Below are 17,738 nucleotides of genomic sequence, written 5' to 3'. Positions count from 1 at the left end.
TGATGAGTTGGTCTCCCTTATGATCACTGAAGAGATCAACATGTAGAGTGAGACATCTGAAAGAAGTGGTGAACAGATCCAAGCTTTCTACTCGAGTTCAGGAAGGGGATGTGGCAGGTTATCTTCAAGAGGCCGTGGTAGTTACAACCAGCAAAACAGATTGAATCAGCAATTTGGTGATATGCAGGTTTCAGGAGGTCGTGGTAACTTTAGAGGCAGGGGGAGCTTTAGAGGAAGAGGTGGATAGCAGAACAGAGGTTCTAACAACTCTGGTATTGTGTGTCACTACTATGGCAAAACAGGTCATATTGCAGCCCAATGTTATGCTAAGAAAGATGATATTCGCAGTGGTAAGTTGCAACAAGGAAACTATGCATTGTCTTCACGATAGAATGAAAACAAAAATGAATGTCTGTTTGTTATGCGGCATATGCTAAATGCTGTTATAGGAAAGGGAACACATGATGATGTTTGGTATGTTGATTCAGGTGCATCCAATCATATGACCAGCCATGGAGAATGGTTTGGAGAGATGTAGGATTTGCAAAATGCAGGTTATGTGCAGACGGGTGATGATTCATGCCACCCAATTTCACACATTGGAAAAATTCCCTTATCCTTGCATGATGGTAAGACAAAGAGTCTTTCAGATGTATTACATGTGCCATCTATTACAAAGAACTTGGTGTCAGTCGGTCAAATGGCAGAGCAAGGACTGCAAGTCAGATTTAATGTAAAGGGCTGCTTTGTAGAAGACTTCAATGACAAGTGCAGGTTGGTAGCAAAGGGAAGTAGAGTTGGATGTATATTTACTCTGGATGTTGGAATTCCTACTATGAATGCTGCTATGTATGCTAAAGGAAAAGGTGTTGTTGTAGATATTTAAATTTGACACAAACGCATTGGACATGCAAATGTACAACGGCTGAAATTAATGCAGTCCAAAGGGTTGGTTATAGGTTTGCCTACATTTAGAGTTGTAGAATTTCATAAGGTATGCGAAGCATGTCAGTTTGGTAAGTAGGCAAGACAACCCTTTTCACATGACAGAGATGTAAGCATAAATATCCTTGATGTTGTGCATACAGACATTTGGGGGCCTACACAAAATGTATCTCTTGGAGGCAGTTCATACTTTGTCACATTCATTGATGATTGTTCTAGAAAGCTGTGGGTATATTTTATGAAGGAAAAGAGTGAAGCATTTGAGCACTTTAGAACTTTCAAGGCTGTAGTTGAAAGAGAAATAGGATTGAAAGTAAAATGCTTGAGGTCAGATGGAGGGGGAGAGTACCTCTCGAATGAGTTCAGTGATTTTCTGAGGTCTCATGGGATAAAGAGACAGTTCACATGCAGGTATACCCCATAGCAAAATGGGGTTGCAGAAAGGAAAAACAGGCATATTGCAGAAGTTGCACGCGCCTTGATGGGGCTGAAAAGAATATGCCTAAGCATTTTTGGTTTGAGGCTGTTCATACTGCTGTTTATATTATGAACAGAACTCCCACAGCTACAGCTCATGGGATGACTCTTGAAGAATGCTTTACTGGCAAGAAGCCTGATGTATCACACTTGAAGGTATTTGGCTATGTTGCATATGTTCATGTGCCAGATGAGCTATGGAAGAAGCTTGATCCAAAGGCAGAAAAATGTGTCTTTATTGGATACTCTTTAGAGCAGAAAGGGTATCGCTGTTATAACCTTGTCACATATAAATTCAGAGTTAGCAGGGATGTCATCTTTGATGAAATGAGCAGTTGGTATGCATCTAGTGGTGATGCATTGGATGATGATGATGATCATGACACTCATGTGCAGGATGAAAAGCAAGAATCACGGACTCTTAGTGGACCAGAGACATCATTTGGTAGTCCTTGGTTTGGGAGACTAAGGAGTAGCTCTACATCTTTAGGTGCATCTAGTAGCACTACAAGTAAAGACAAAGGAAAGAATAAAGTGTCACATGGCATTGATGTAGTTCTTGATGGAGACTCCAGTGGCTCAGAGAGCTTGGATGATGAGCTTGGCATTCCTTCAGTGAGGACTCCAGGTGTGCAGAGAACACGCGTCAATGCAAAGACTCCATTGAGTGATCCAGTAGTACGCAGATCTAGCAGGGTTAGATACCATGTTAAAAGATTTGGTTTTGAAGGTTATGCAGCTCACCATTATGCTTATATGGTGAAACTAGTTAAGGATGTTGAGCCCACTTGTTTTGAGGATGATGTTGGTCATACTCATTGGGATGCAGCAATGGATGAGGAGATGCCTGCATTAGAGGCCAATAAGACTTGGGATCTAGTATCATTACCGAAGGGCAAGAAAGCTATTGGATGTAAGTGGGTTTATAAGATTAAGCACAATGCAGATGGTTCTATTAGTAGGTACAAAGCTAAGCTGGTTGCAAAAGGCTATGCCCAGACATATGGCATAGATTATGATGAAACCTTTAGTCCAGTTGCTAGGATGGCAACTGTCAGATGTGTGATTTCTTTGGCAGCAGCCAAAGGTTGGAGGTTGCAGCAAATGGATGTGAAGAATGCCTTCTTGCATGGTGATTTGCAGGAAGAAGTGTATATGGATCAACCAGCAGGTTATGAAGATTTAGAGCATCTCACGTATGTGTACAGGTTGAAGAAGGCGCTCTATGGGCTCAAGCAAGCACCTAGAGCATGGTCTGACAAGATCAAAGAGTATCTTGTCAATATTGGCTTTTATGTTTTTGATGCTGATCACTCACTTTATGTGAGAAAGGGAGATGCAGGTTTGGTCATCATAGTCATCTATGTGGATAACTTGATTATTACAGGTGATAGTGATACTAGGATTGCTGAAGTCAATGAATTTTTGAAGAAGAAGTTTGAGATGAAGGATTTAGGTGAGCTAAGGTACTTCCTTGGCATTGAGGTGATCAGATGTGATGATGGTATATGGCTGTCCCAAAGACAGTATGGCTTGGATATGTTGTCCAAGTATGGTATGACAGCATGCAAACCACTTTCAGTCCCATTGGAGCAGAATGTAAAGTTGAGTGCTGATGTTGGGGATGAGATAGAAGACCCTACTATGTTCAGGAGGATAATGGGGAGTTTGGTCTACATGACCATTACAAGGCCAGACTTGAGCTACGCTGTTGGTCTTGTGAGTCAGTTTATGCAAGTACCTAGAAAGCCACATTTGGATGCAGTCAAACGCATATTGAGATATGTGAAGTCCACATTACATTATGGACTTTTCTATGAGGCAAGTACAAATGTATAGGTGTTTGGATACACAGATGTAGATTGGGCTGGTAATATGTCTGATAGAAGATCTACGAGAGCGGATACATGTTCTCTCTTGGTAGTGCAGCAGTTACTTGGAGCAGCAAAAAGCAACCTACAGTTGCTTTGTTGAGTACAAAGGCTGAGTATAGAGGTGCTGATGTAGCAGCATGTGAGGTAGTATGGCTACAAAAGTTATTGGTTGATTTAGATGTGCAGGTGGAAGGTCTAGTTGTCATTTATTGTGACAACATGAGCAGTATACAATTGGCTAGGAACCCTGTGTTCCATGCCAGGACAAAATATATTGAGGTACACTACCACTTTGTGAGAGAGAAGGTACTAGCAGGTGAGATTGACTTGGTGTATGTCAGCACACAGGATCAGATTGCTGATATCTTCACGAAGGCATTGGGTACAGAGAAGCTTCAAAAGTTTCGAAGCTTACTTGGAGTTGCAGAGATATAGTTGAGCTTGAGGGGGAGTGTTGAGATGACAAGCTCAACACATGCGGACATTGATGATGGACCGCTTGGTTAGATGAGTCCACACGTCTACACTTAGCAAGTCGGTGGTCATTATGACTCTCACATGGTCACTAACTCATTACTTATTATATTCAGGTTGTTAAACCTATTTATAGCTGGCATAGTTATAGCGCCAGCCGACTAGTGTAGTCGGTTATGCATTGTTTGACTTAGTAGGCCACTTTCCTTTATGTTGTATCTTATCTATACTTTGTGTACATTGAAAAGTGTGTGGAAGAAGAAGAAGAAACCAACAAGAAAACGTTTTGGCCTCCATCTCTCTTCTTGTCTCTTAAGTGAGCTTCTCCTTGTGCATTCTGTGTGTGTTCGGCGCACCATCTTGAGCAAGTCCCCCTACCATGTGATTCTTGACATGTTGTCAAGGAAGAAATTGATAAGCTAATGAGAGCATGATTCATCTACGAGATTGAGCATACGGACTGGGTTTCACCCATAGTCATCGTGCTAAAGAAGAACATGAAGATCAGAGTGTGTATCAACTACAAGAAGGTAAATGATACTACAAAGAGAGATAAGTATCCATTGCCATATACCAAACACATGCTTAAAAGAGTAGCTAGTAAAGAGGTCTACAACTTCCTAGATGGCTTCTTAGGGTACAACTAGGTGCAAGTGCACCCTGATGATAGGCACAAGATCACATTTGCCACTAAGTGGAGAATCTTTGCCTACATAGTCATGCCCTTCGGATTGACTAACACACCAGCTACCTTCCAAAGGCTCATGTATGCTATATTCAAGGACATGCTTAGGAAGGAGTCAAAGGTTTTCGTCAACGATCTATTGTTCACTCCACTTGGAAGGAGCACGTAGACAAGCTCCAAGCTGTCTTTGAAAGGTGTCAATTATGTCGTCTCTCATTGAACCCCATAAAGTGTTAGTTCTGGGTGAAGCACCGACGCATCCTAGGGCATGTGGTGTCAAAGAACGGCATCACCCCACTGAATTCTTGAAATTCAAGGTCATCATCGATCTCCCACCACCAACTGAGTACAGGGGATTTCAGTGCTTCCTAGGCCATGCAGGGTATTATTGGTGATTTGTGTTGAACTATGCATTGATCACTAGACCTCTATACAAGCTACTGATTGTATTCGAATGGACCAATGAATGTCACTACGCATACAAGCAACTGAAAAAGGCTCTAACCACTACACCAATTCTATGGGCCCTAGATTGGACAATCACCTTTCATGTTCACATTGACGCTTCTAAATTCGTTGTAGGAGCAGTGTTGTGCCAACCTGGTGAACACAGCTTAGACTATCCTGTGAGCCTTGCTAGTAGATAACTTACGAATACAGAAATGAATTATTCAACAATGGAGAGAGAGGGGTTAGCCATGGTGTTTGCTGTAAAGAAGTTTTGGCACTATCTTTTGGCTATGCCCTTTACCTTCTTTGTTGACCATCAAGCCCTGCTCTACCTTGTTAATAAACCGTGCGCCATAGGATGCATAGCTCGATAGCTACTTCTGCTTTTAGAATTCAACTTCTCCGTGGTCGTATGTAAGGGAAAACAACATTGTATGGCCGACCATATGTCTCACATCCCCACAGGAGAAGCTGCTAGGCAAGGCATTGCAAACAAACTACCTGATGCACATCTATTCGGTCTATCCAACGAAAGAGATTTGTTTAGAGATGATTTGACATCTGACATAGTCCAAATGCTTGAGCACGGACTCCTTGGACGACCAATAGAAAAGGCCCACGACTTCGGTAACTCATCCTGAAAATCAAATCCTATCAGCTAATAGCATGCCAACTTTACCAGCTAGGGCAAGACGGATTGCTATGCCAATGTGTGTGTGAACATGAAATGCATGATGTGCTTATTGAAGCACACAACACAATTGCAGGAGGACACTTCAATGGAGACACAATAGCACACAAGGTGTTGCAGTCTCAGCTATGGTGGCCTACTCTCTTCCGAGATGTAGCACGATTTGTAAAGCACTATGATGAGTGCCAATGGACCAAGGTCCCAATTCGCAAGGATCAAATGGAGCTGACCCCAGTCATTGCAAGACAACCATTTGAGAAATGGGGAATCAACTTCATTGGACCAATAAGTCCCACGTCGCAGTATTCATAGGCTAAGTACATCATCATGGCCACAGACTATCTCATGAAGCGGGCAAAAGCACGAGCTACGAGAAATAATGACTCTAGGACCACTGCTAAGTTCTAATCATCCTTTGGAAATCCTCGCCATACTACCCTCAGGCAAATGGCCAAAGGCTGAGTCTACGAATAAAATCCTAGTAAATGTCCTGACCAAGGTGGTCTTTGCTTTGCACAGTGAGTGGGATAACAAACTCATGGCTGCCTTGTGGCCCTACCATACGGCTTATAAAACAACAATAGGTCATACTCCCTTCACGCTGACCTACAAAACTGAGGCAATTCTACCTATAGAGTTCTTCATTCCTAGCTTGAGAATCGCTCTTCAAGAGAGATGGGATGGAAAGGAGGCATGGATGGAGTGCTTAGTAGAGCTAGAACGCCTACTGGAGACTCAGCTTCTAGCCACCCATGCGCTAATATGCGAGAAGGCAAGACACAAAAGCTGGTTTGACAAGCATGTCAAGCAGATGTTGAGATTTGCAATCACATCCATGCTGCCTCTTTGTAAAGAGCAGATGGCATGTAGGCTGCAGGAATCCCATAGGCATAGAGGGAAAGACTGTGTCACGTACCCAACTCCATTTAACATTGTACTTGCTTGTCATTTTCATATGAGATGAATGCAATGTCATTGTCAATTTGTTCTTCGGTATATAGTGTGCTTGCTACTTGTTCTCTGTTCTTGAGTCAAGTCTCTTGGTCTCTGTCATGTCAGTGTCTACATGATTCTAGTCTATGTTTATGAGCCACCATAGCTGCCATGCTATAGATCCCGTGTAATCACATAGTATCAAAGCATAGCTGAGCATGGCTTAGCATGTGTTAGCTCCATTTCACTCTCTGCTCAACTCAGTTTGAGTGCTAAACCCCATCTCCAACTTCATTTGCATTCCTACCTTCAATGAAGCTTCCATGGCAGCCATAGCCAACAGCACCCTGTCAGCTTGAAGCTTTCATATCTCTCTCCATGGGCAAATCTCCCTAAAATTCCTTTTTGAGAAGTGTTTCTATGCTTCCAGAGCTCCTCCTTGAAACCTCAATCATTGGCATTGGGCAAGTATAGCTTCATCATTGCCTCTTTTCAGAGTCGTTATCATACTTGTGTCTGTGGACGACAGCATATCTCATCATTGCCTCTTTTCAGAGTCGCTATCATACTTGTGTCTGTGGATGGCAGCATATCTCTACATACAAAGCATATCTCTCTGAGAGTCCTTCTATAGACTTTTTTTCTATTCAAGGCACCCCTGGCCAGCACAACAAACCACGAGATTAGTACTCCATAGGCCCAGCATTGTCGATTTTGTAGGTTGTTGTTCCAAACTATGCTTGTTTCATTCGTGCTGCTCTGCTGCATCTCCCACAAGGCGTGATTCTAGCCATCTCCATAGGGCAAGGATAGCCCACATAGTAAGCTTCTATCAGCTATAAGGGATTGTGATAATTCCCTTCCTGATGATCACATAGAGAAAAAGAACAACCACCTCTCAGAAACCCTAATCATTCCTTCCCATAGCCAAATATTCTTCAAGCTCAAAACCACTTCATTCTCTCTCTCCTGCCACTCAAGCCAAGGCACTATCATTTAAATCCAATTACTCTTTGAAGATTCAAGCAAATTTCACACATCAAATCATTGAGGGGAAATCATGGTGACTTCTTGCAAGATTGAAGCACAGTATCATAGTGTCTCTTGACACTTGTACAATGACTATTGTCACTTGTATCAGCATTGCCTTACATCAGAATTGAAATTTTTTGGCCTACTCCAACATCAAATCAAGGAAGGGAATACAACATTGAAGATCCTTGAAGTTCTTGAAGACCTATTGAAGATTTTCCAAGCATCTGGCTCCACAAGTATCCCTTAACACTAGTCACTTAGTGCTTTTTGGGCACTTGTGCTTGTTAGCACACTCAAGATCATTTCTTCTGCTATTGAAATCAGAGAATTTTGGAGCTGATTTGCTATTGTTCCTGCAACTCCAACATAGGCAAGGACTCTCCAACAGTTCACTTTAAGGGGGTTGGGTTTCACACTTGGCAAACCCACATCAAGCTTATCTTAATGAAGAAGGGTCTCTGGGCCATCATAAGTGGCAAAGAAAAGAAGCCTTGTGAGACAGATCTTGCAGTCACTTGGCAAAAGCTTGATGATAAGGCTCAGGCCACTATCAAACTAGAGCTAGACGACAACTCTATCCACCATGTGGATAACTGTGTGACCTCACATGATACATGGAAGAGACTGGAAACATTGTTTGGTGCATAGTTTAAGTAATCAAAGTATGGTCTCTTGATTGAATTTATCACGCTTGACATGAAGTCCAACACACCACTTGCCACACATCTAAATTACATATGGAAGGACTTCTAACCCAGCCTGCAAGAATCAACATTACAATGGAAGAAGATGTTTGTATTAGTGTTATGCTTAAAAGTTTGCCTCCTAATATAATAATGTATCAACAACCTTAATCAATATGCCAAACCCTAAACTTGTTGATATCTAGGCATCATTGTTAGATGAGGAAAAGAAGCTAAAAACTAAGGAAGAACCAAGCACCTCTAGAGATGAACAAGTGTTATATTTTGGCAACATGTACAAAAGCAAGGACCAGCTTTTTTGTGATTTTTGCAAAAGGACCAGACACACTAAGAAGTTCTACCATGCCAAAAAGAGGTCCTAGAAGGCCTATCTTGTTATAGTGAAAGAAGAAGAAGACCATGGAGCAAAGAAAGAAGAAGAAGAAGACCACCAAGAGAAGGGCAAGCCTCATTAGTCCTTCTATGCCTACTTTGATAGATTATTTTAGCCTTGTAATGTCTAAAGCCCAAATGCCTTTATCATAAGCTTGTAAACTCCTCATGTAGCCTTGTACTACAACCTTTGTACACTTTGTGAGGCCCCTATTATAGCTTCTAAATGTCCACCATGTTTGTGGTACCCACACTTAGCCTTTTCTGCGATAGCCTTTGGTGTTTTGCCATGTTTATGGTGTGCCCACACTTTGTAGGTGTTTCTTTCACTAAATCCTCTACACACTTTGTACTTTTGGTTGTGATTGAGGAGGGGTGTTGAGATTTGCAATCACATCCATGCTGCCTCTTTGTAAGAGCAAATGAGCTGAGGACATGTAGGCTACAAGAATCTCCTAGGCATAGAGGGAAAGACTATTTAATGTTGTACTTGCTTGTCATTTTCATATGAGATGAATGCAATGTCATTGTCAATTTGTTCTTCAGTATAGTGTACTTGTTGCTTGTTCTCTATTCTTGAGTCAAGTCTCTTGGTCTCTATCATGTCAATGTCTACATGAATCTAGTCTATGTCTATGAGCCACCATAATTGCCATGCTCTAGATCCCGTGTTTTCACAATAGCGAGACTTTGAATAGGGTGACTTGGTACTATTGTACTCAATCAAGGGACATAAATAGGAAATGAAATTTCAGGGGTTAGGACCTTTCAGAGTTCACACCATAAATAGGAAATGAAATTTCAGGGGTTAGGGCCTTTCAGAGTTCACACCATCAGTTGAATTGGCAATGTAGAACTCAAAACCCTAGAAGAAGAGGGCATAGACTTCTTCAATGGCAACTGCATAAAGACGTACTACCCTCCCACGCACCCACTATATGAGCCTCCAATGCTAGAGTCCCTTGCCAATGTACGAGTGGCCACTATCACTGAGATAGACAATGAAGATGAGGAAGCCATAGAACCAGCTTACCTAAGCATAACCATCACTGCCAAGCAAACACACACCTTCAATGCATTGATCGATGTGAGGGAGCCTACTTTAATGTCCTCATGATCATTGGCTTCAAATCAGCAAACCATAGCTACAACCCACTAATGCCAAACTTAGCTCGTATGGGAGATCCATCATACGCACTCTTGGGGAAGTGCAAGGTTGCTATCTCTATGCACTCTTGGGGAAGTGCAAGGTTGCTATCTCTATCGAGTCTGAAAGCATGCCAATGATCTTCTATGTGTTGCCAAACATTAAAGATGCAGGTATGGAATCGTTATTAGGACACACTTTTAAAAAGCAAACTAATTGCAATGTTGACTATGAGTCCCAGTGAATTCACCTCGCCACAAAGCAACATGTGTATTGTCATAGCTTTCAGCAAGGGCTGCATAACTCCATCAAAGTTCGCAAAGCCACCGGTAGAGAAACCCACTTTCAAGTCTAAGGAGGGGGGTCATGACTTGTCACAACCCGCCAAACCTCAGTACCAACAACCCACACTGAACCCGAAGTTGAAGCCCATGAACCCCAGTTCAAATGGGTACCTAAACATCAAGGATCACTGCCTAGGAGCAGATACCCATGCCCTGGAAAGCCTAAGGACCCACATTCGAAACCTAAAAGGCATAGAAGAAGCTATCGATATCGATGAACGGTCAAGCCGCGATGGGTCCCAAAGACCTTATTGCAAGCGTAAGGCTACTATGAGGGTAACACCCATATCTGGGTACCTAAAGCCAAGACAACCAAAGGCACTCCTCAAAAGCCACCCTCAAACTTGACCACACAAAACATTCAGACAAGTCAGGCACTTAAGCCATGAGAGAATCAAGCTACTAAGTCCATAGAACCTCCAAAGCCTAGACCAAACCAATCTATCACCCAAAATTGCAGCCTGCTAGTAACAAACCGCCCAAATCTAGTCTCATTAGTGTCCCTCAAACCTCCGACGCACCTAGTAGTGTGACACCCAACAGTCCAACCAAACCCATCAAACAAGAGGCCAAGCCACAACCTCAGAAGCAAACCAAGCAACAACCATTAGCTGCTGCTGCTGAACTCTCTAGTTCTGTCAAACCTCAACCACTTGCCGGCCTTAGACCCGCTTATGAGTGGTGATCAATTCTAACCTTGGTCGTGGACTTAGTTGAAAATATGGGGGATGAATTAGTTGCTTGCCTTGGATGCTTTGACATGCTACTTTCATGACACTGGCTACAGCTATGATCGACTAAACTTAGGTCTTTTGGAAGAGCCTATAGCAACAGAAGTCCGTGCACTCCCTTACTCTTGGGAGGAGTCAGAATTTGTATTCATTAAGGCTTTTGAAGTAGCTGAGGAGTTAATTGCCACTGAGATATCCAGAGGAGAGGCAATCAAACAACGTCTCTTTATGTCGTATAACAAGAACATGATCATGGTCACCACAAACCAAGAAATTAAGGAGTTAAAACAGCTTGTTGATAATGACTCCTCTTTCTTACAGAAATGGTATGCTCTTCGATTGCAATGGGAGGCAGAGGGATGCCAAATAATGACCAATGTTGAGCAACGGCATGGAATCAAGGCACGGAATATGACTCAACCTATATAGCTCCAACTTCCTATAGGGTGTTAACTACCATCCGTAATCGACCCCTAGAAGAACACATTAGGGGACATCCCTATTTAGATCACATCCTCACCGAGGAGGAGCTGCACATTGCTAGCAGAGTGGACTTTGATGACTTCTTACTTGATGTCCTCACTTACATTACTCATGTAGGCATCCGTCCTTTCGACATGGACAACTATGCTAATTCAAAATATAATTTGAATTTCTATGATTGGCTCATGCGAATGTAAAACACTAAGATTATGTGCTGAAGGCCCTTCATACTCTAACCCTTTAATCCAAAGGGGAGAGGGGGTGAGGTGAATCAAACTAAACACATAAGGAAAACAATAAAGGAAAAGCATACATTAGAAACCTCAATCAATGCCTGAAAATATAAATGGAAGGATGAAACAACTTATGATTGAGGAAAATGTCAATAAAATTTGAAATCAATAGACTACTTGAAGGAAAGTCTACTTCTGCACTCAAGCAATTTAGTTTAGCAAGTATATAGTCATTTCCTTTTGCTTGTAACTATTTTGAAGAGCACTAATGGTGAATATGGCTTCATGACAGGCACCCATCATGGAAGGCCAAGAAAAGGCTGGAAAATTGCCTTTTTCAGAGAAGAAGAGCAAGCAAAATACGGTTTTTCGATGGAAACACGCTCCTTTTACCAATTTAAGTTCCGACATGTCTTTTTTGATGGAAACACGGGCCTTTTACCAGTTTAAGTTCCGACATGTCTTTTTCGATGGAAACACGGGCCTTTTACTAGTTCAACCTAGAAGACATGGCCATCGAGGAACATGCCATGAGGCAGATCATAGACCAATGCCATTTGTAGAAATACATTGAAGCAGTGAGTGAAGGAGTCAATTATACCTGCTGTGAAAAATTTCTAAGAACTTTTAACAGGAACCATGGCACTGTCACCATGCAAGAGGGGAAAGAGACTCTCCAAGTATAGATTGAGCTAACCCTAGACCTAGTAGAAAGAGCCCTAAGATTGGCCAATAAGGTTAAATGAAAGTGAAAGAGATATATGTATGCCATGCTAGGAGTGGAAAAAGTGAAGGTCCATACCAATGATGGCATTAGCTTGGCAAATATCCTTGACCCTGAGATTCAACTCCAAGCAAAAATGGTGCACGTGTTGTTCTCTAGTTAGAGATTCAACACCATCATGAGCCACATTAATGTCCCTTTACTAGAGAGCATCACAACACAATCACTAAATGAGGTAAATCTTAATGGTTTTGTGAGAAAGACTATCAAGACCTTGTCTAAGGCCTTGGCAATAGGAGGAGGGCTAGCAAAAGGAGAGTCCCCAACTACCAAGGCCAAAAGTAAACCCTCATATTCTAAGGCCTCAACCATTGGATTCGGTGGGGTTTTTATGGCCATTATTAGAGAAGCCTTGGGGCAAGGGTAGAGAGAAGGAGAAGAAGAAGGAGTTGGAGAGACATCACTAAGATCATCTCCTCAACAAGAGTAGCAGATGCAAACAAGTGAAGAGACGGAGACTGATGATGAAGGGGAAGGAGAGCTACAGAGACTAGTTGATAGAGGCGGAAGGAGAAAAGGAGAAAGGCTTCAAAGGGAATGATGGAAGAAGAAATGAGGAAAAAAGAAAAATGAAATTTGTAGAGGGCTCACAGCGAGTCTAAAAAGACCGAAGAAGAAAGCAGAAGAAGAGGCATAAAGGTTGAGGGAAGAATCAAGAAGGTCTGACGAGGAGAGAAAAAGGAAGGCAGCCGAAGAAGAGGTAGAGCTGAAAAGAAAGGAGGATGAGGATATGGCTCTAGCTACGCACTGAGCAGAGTAGGAGAGATGAGCTGGATATACCATGAGCCCGCCAAGAGAGAAAGGGCCAGGCTCAAGCACCCATGTGCCAAAATCCCGCTCTAGCTACACACTGAGCAGAGTATGAGAGATGAGCTGGATATACCATGAGCCTGCCAAGAGAGAAAGGGCCAGGCTCAAGCACCCAAGAGAGAAAGGGCTAGGCTCGAGCACCCATGTGCCAAAAATCCCACTGCCTCCTCCAAAAGAAGGCAAGGGCAAGGAACCAATTGTGCCCATTCCTACCCTCCTAGTGCGAACCACACCCAGAGTCACAACCACCCAAGGCTCCACCCCAAAAGTAGGCACCAGCAATGTCTTAGCTTGGGTGTAGTACCTTGTGGATAAGGAGATGGCCCAAGGGACCAGAGAGGACCAAGAGACCGTGGCTGCAGCTGATGCCGAGTCCAGGCAACCAAAGAGGCAGAAGGTGGAAGCCTCTACCACCTCCGTATACCCACAACAGAGCTGCCAACTCAAGACTATGATGAATATGTAAAATAGCTGTTATTGCAATTAGAAAAAGCCAAGGAAGAAAATAAAATAGCAACAGTAGAGCTCGAAGCTAAAAAGAAGACCATGGCTGCATTCCAGTTGGAGAAAACATGCCAAATAGCCATGGCCCAAAGGGAAATGAATGAGTTGAAAGAGCAACTACATGCTAAAGAGGAGACGGAAGCTGAATGGCAAGCAAGACAGGATAAAGAAACCGAAGCCATACGGCGCCTGTGAAGACACAATGAAGAGATCTTGGGGCTTTACGAAGATTTGCAAGCTAAAATGGAAAAGATCACTAAAGCCACAAAAGAACTAGATGCGCTAAGGGAGGAAAGAGCGCACAGGTACAAAAAAGAGGTGGAAATTTTGACACAAGAGCTACCTTGGCACAGGAAGAGCAGCAGAATTTGAGAGGAGAAATGGAAGATAAAAAACGAAGGCTGGCAGTGCTAGCTCAGAGGCAAGAGGAAAGCCTCAAAGACATGAAGAAGAGAGCAAAAGAATCGGCCAACAGAACAAAATAAGAGTTAAAACCTTAGTGACCGTCTAGCTTAGGTGGAGAAAGACAAAGTATTGGCTAAAAGAAGAGCAGCAAGCGTCCACATGATTTTCGAGGCCCAGCAATGTGCCTTCCTCAATACGCTACTTGATGTCACTCTGACAGAGGAAAGGGAGGATGTTGAAACAATCAAGAAGAAGCTTTGGATTTCATGCAGGGCCCTGAAGGCAGGCCTGCAAATACCAACGCAACCAATGGGAGTCTGCCTAAGCTTCGAAGAACAAAGAAAGCATCTGTTGCAAGCAGGCCTGACCCCACAAGAGGTGGATGCATTAGGGTTCACCGAAGGGGCGTAATAGGAAGCCCAGCAAGAGGAAGAGGCTGTATTGAACTTGGAAATGGGACCTCATGAAGAGAAATTAGTCCCGCCGCCTCCTTCTCCACCCTGAGAAGACCAGCAAACCAACGAACACCTCCACTGAGAGGAGAGCAATACTGAAAGAAAAGAGGAAATAGATGGTGGAGGAAGCTAGGAGAAGATTGAATGCTAGACCTATAATAGGGCCAACTGTACCCGTTCCACCAACCTCAGATGAATTCCTAGCAAGCTTCCATGTAGATCTCATCACCTAGGAGCAACAGGAGAATGCACGGCAACCCTTTGATCTTAATTTCCGCTTTCCCACCAACTTGCATTGAGTCCTATCCATTAAGGTGGTGGAAGAGGTGATTGCCATTGGACGCACACTAGGAGATAGATGGTTGAAGGAGAGAGAGCAGAACCCCACCCTTTGGGGCATTGACAATGCGAAACTTTGGCAAAGCAAGGTTTTTGAAGTTCGAAGATCAATGCTAGGCTATGAGTGCCATCCTACGTGGAGGAGGCATATCTATGATGTAAATATGGACACTTGGATGGCTTTTTGTAACATCATGCCCTACGAGCGAAATAATCCTACATTCATGCCATACCCTTGAAGGATAGGAGTGGATTTCTACCCTAATGTCCACGACCAATACGACTTCCCTGTAACTTCCTTGTAATCTATAATGCGCATTGCCCTAAGCCTGAAGACTCCCCTGTCTTCGCCTCAAAACACCTCTATGATTCCTTAGTTTGCTTCCACAAAGAATTCTCTTCATGCCCTAACCCTGCCTTTATTACCACCTGTAATTATATTAGATTACTTAGAATACTGCTTAGGCAAGCCCCCACCCCACAAGAGCGCGGCCTTTCGACTCTCTATTTTGACCCTAGTGGTATTGATAGATGTGCAATGGCTCGACTAATGATGCGAGCAACACTACTTCCTTCATTTTGCTTAGCTCTCTTGGAGGACATGAATGATAGTCAGTTCACCCACTGCAATCATCCATTCCTCTACATCACCACTCTCCAAGTCTGCCTCGATGTGAAGGAAGATATCCAAGGCCACCCCTTCCTCAATAAATCTCTTAGACCCCCTCCTCCACCTCACATTGACTCTGAGGACAAAGCTTAGCTTTCATCATAACTATGTAAATCCAAAACAAAGAAAGAATCCCAAAAAAAAGGGAGAAAAGAAAAGAAAAGAAAGAAAATAAAGGAAAAGAAAAGAAAAAGAGAGAGAAAGGAAAGGAAGAAACAAATCTGGATGAAAGAGATGCAACACAAGAAAAACACTTAACTCCACATAGTTCACAGTCACTACACCTAAGGGGTTCTCAAGCTAGGTGCGCCCAGGGGCTTCGGTTGGCCAGCTCTATCCCTAACCCTCTAGCCTGTTTTGATTCCCCACATCACGCTTAGGACATACCAAGGGTAGAACATACCAAAGAGCTCGCCTTGCCTATGGTTAGACATGTCTCCCTAAGCCACACCTAGGGAGCTCGCCTCACCTATGGTTAGACATATCTCCCTAAACTGCTCCCACCGCACCTCCCTTCTACATGAATGGGATCCTCAAGTGTGGGACATCACCCAAGCTTGACCCAACTCCCCGTATCACTAGAAGGAGCACGATGCACTACACGATGAGGTAGACACTCCCCCTAGGTAGAGCACTTTTTCTCTTTTCAGGTAATCACGGATGCTGCAACCACCAACATCGAAGGCCCTGCTATCCACTCAATATACCCTCTGTCTCCAACAATGCAATCATTGCCAAGCTTCTCAACCGCTACCAACCCACACAAGTCCCCATCCTCTCCTTAGGCACCCACCCTCCAAAGCACCAAACCCTCATCAACAAAGCCCAGCAAACAAGTGACATGGGACTGGCACTCGTCTAAGAGGGGGTAATGTTAACCCTAGCTTGAAATGGAAGAAAAATAAGTAAAATGCGAATGCAATGGAAGAAGTAGAACGGAGAACAAGCAAAGTTGCAAGGGTTGCCTCTAAAATCAAGTCAAAGACAAAGGCACATTGTTAAATGCAAGGTGCCCCTAAAATTGTTGTAAAAGAGCACCAGGCTCCCTCTTGTGCAAATTGTAAAAGGTAGGTGGGCATAGTAAAAAAGAAGGCACATAGAAGAAAATGGAAAAATGACCTTGCCACAATAGCCGCTCATATAAAAAAGAGGATAAAAGGATGACTGTCCAAAAGGGATTTAGGGTTTTGTATATAAAGTTGAAAACTGAATGAAGAGCTCGTTCTTTGGTGTATGGCAAAGTGGATTCTTCTTCTTCTCTCCTTCTCTTCTCTTGCTTGCTTGTTTGTGAGTGCTTGAGGGAGGGAGTGTGAATGAGTGAGGGAGTGAGTGTGTGAGGGTGAGGGATCTTGGAGGTGAAGCCCTCCACCATCTCCTCTCTTCTTCTTCTTCTTCTTCTCTTCTCTTCTCTTCTCTCATCTCGCACATGGCTACGGAGGATGGAGCTTGGAGGAAGAGGCTTGCATCACGAATCGTGGAGCTATCGAAGTTCTTGAGAGAGAAAGCAACTCAATCGGGTATCAAGGTAAGCTCACTACACTTATAGAGAGGGATAACGCATCGGCTATGTGAGAGGTAGCCATTAGTGCTCGCTTTAAAAACTTGAAGGAGTAAGTGGTCCCTGGGTCTTGGCGGTTGAGCAAGAGTGCCCTTTACAAAGGTTTATTAGAATTTTTAGCTGTGAGGATAATACTTCAATAGAGATTTGCTTTTAAAGGGTTTCATTTTCGATATGATTAATATGATATTTAACAGAGTTTCAGGTTATCTCTTGATATTGTATGTTTGTTTGGTCATCATCACTTTGTTAAAGCGGGAAAAGGGGGTTTTGTATCTAAGGATACTACTTATTATGTTTTAGAAATTTTATTTAATAAACTAAAAAACTTCTCTCTTGCTGTGTGAGAGGAGGCAAGGGGGGTTGGAAATGGTAGAGAATAAAAAGATTGTGGGAAGGAAAGGATATCTTTTAGGGGGACCAAGGAGGGATGGAAAAAGCATGAGGAGATAATTTCAAAAAGTATAGGAGATGTATGATTGGTAGTGGAATTGGAGAGGGGAAAAGGACAATATGGAGAAGAATTGGAGGTTAAGAAAACACAACAGAACAAGGGATGTATGGAAAGAGGAGGAGGATCTAAGGAGATGGGTGTGAATCATTTTCCTAAAGGTCTTTACTTTTCAGAATGTTTC

The sequence above is a fragment of the Lygodium microphyllum genome, chromosome 25 (genome assembly GCF_053477565.2).
Source record: "Lygodium microphyllum isolate KBCC chromosome 25, Lygodium_microphyllum_v1.1.10, whole genome shotgun sequence".
Taxonomy (NCBI): domain Eukaryota; kingdom Viridiplantae; phylum Streptophyta; class Polypodiopsida; order Schizaeales; family Lygodiaceae; genus Lygodium; species Lygodium microphyllum.
This window is presented reverse-complemented; position numbering follows the sequence as displayed.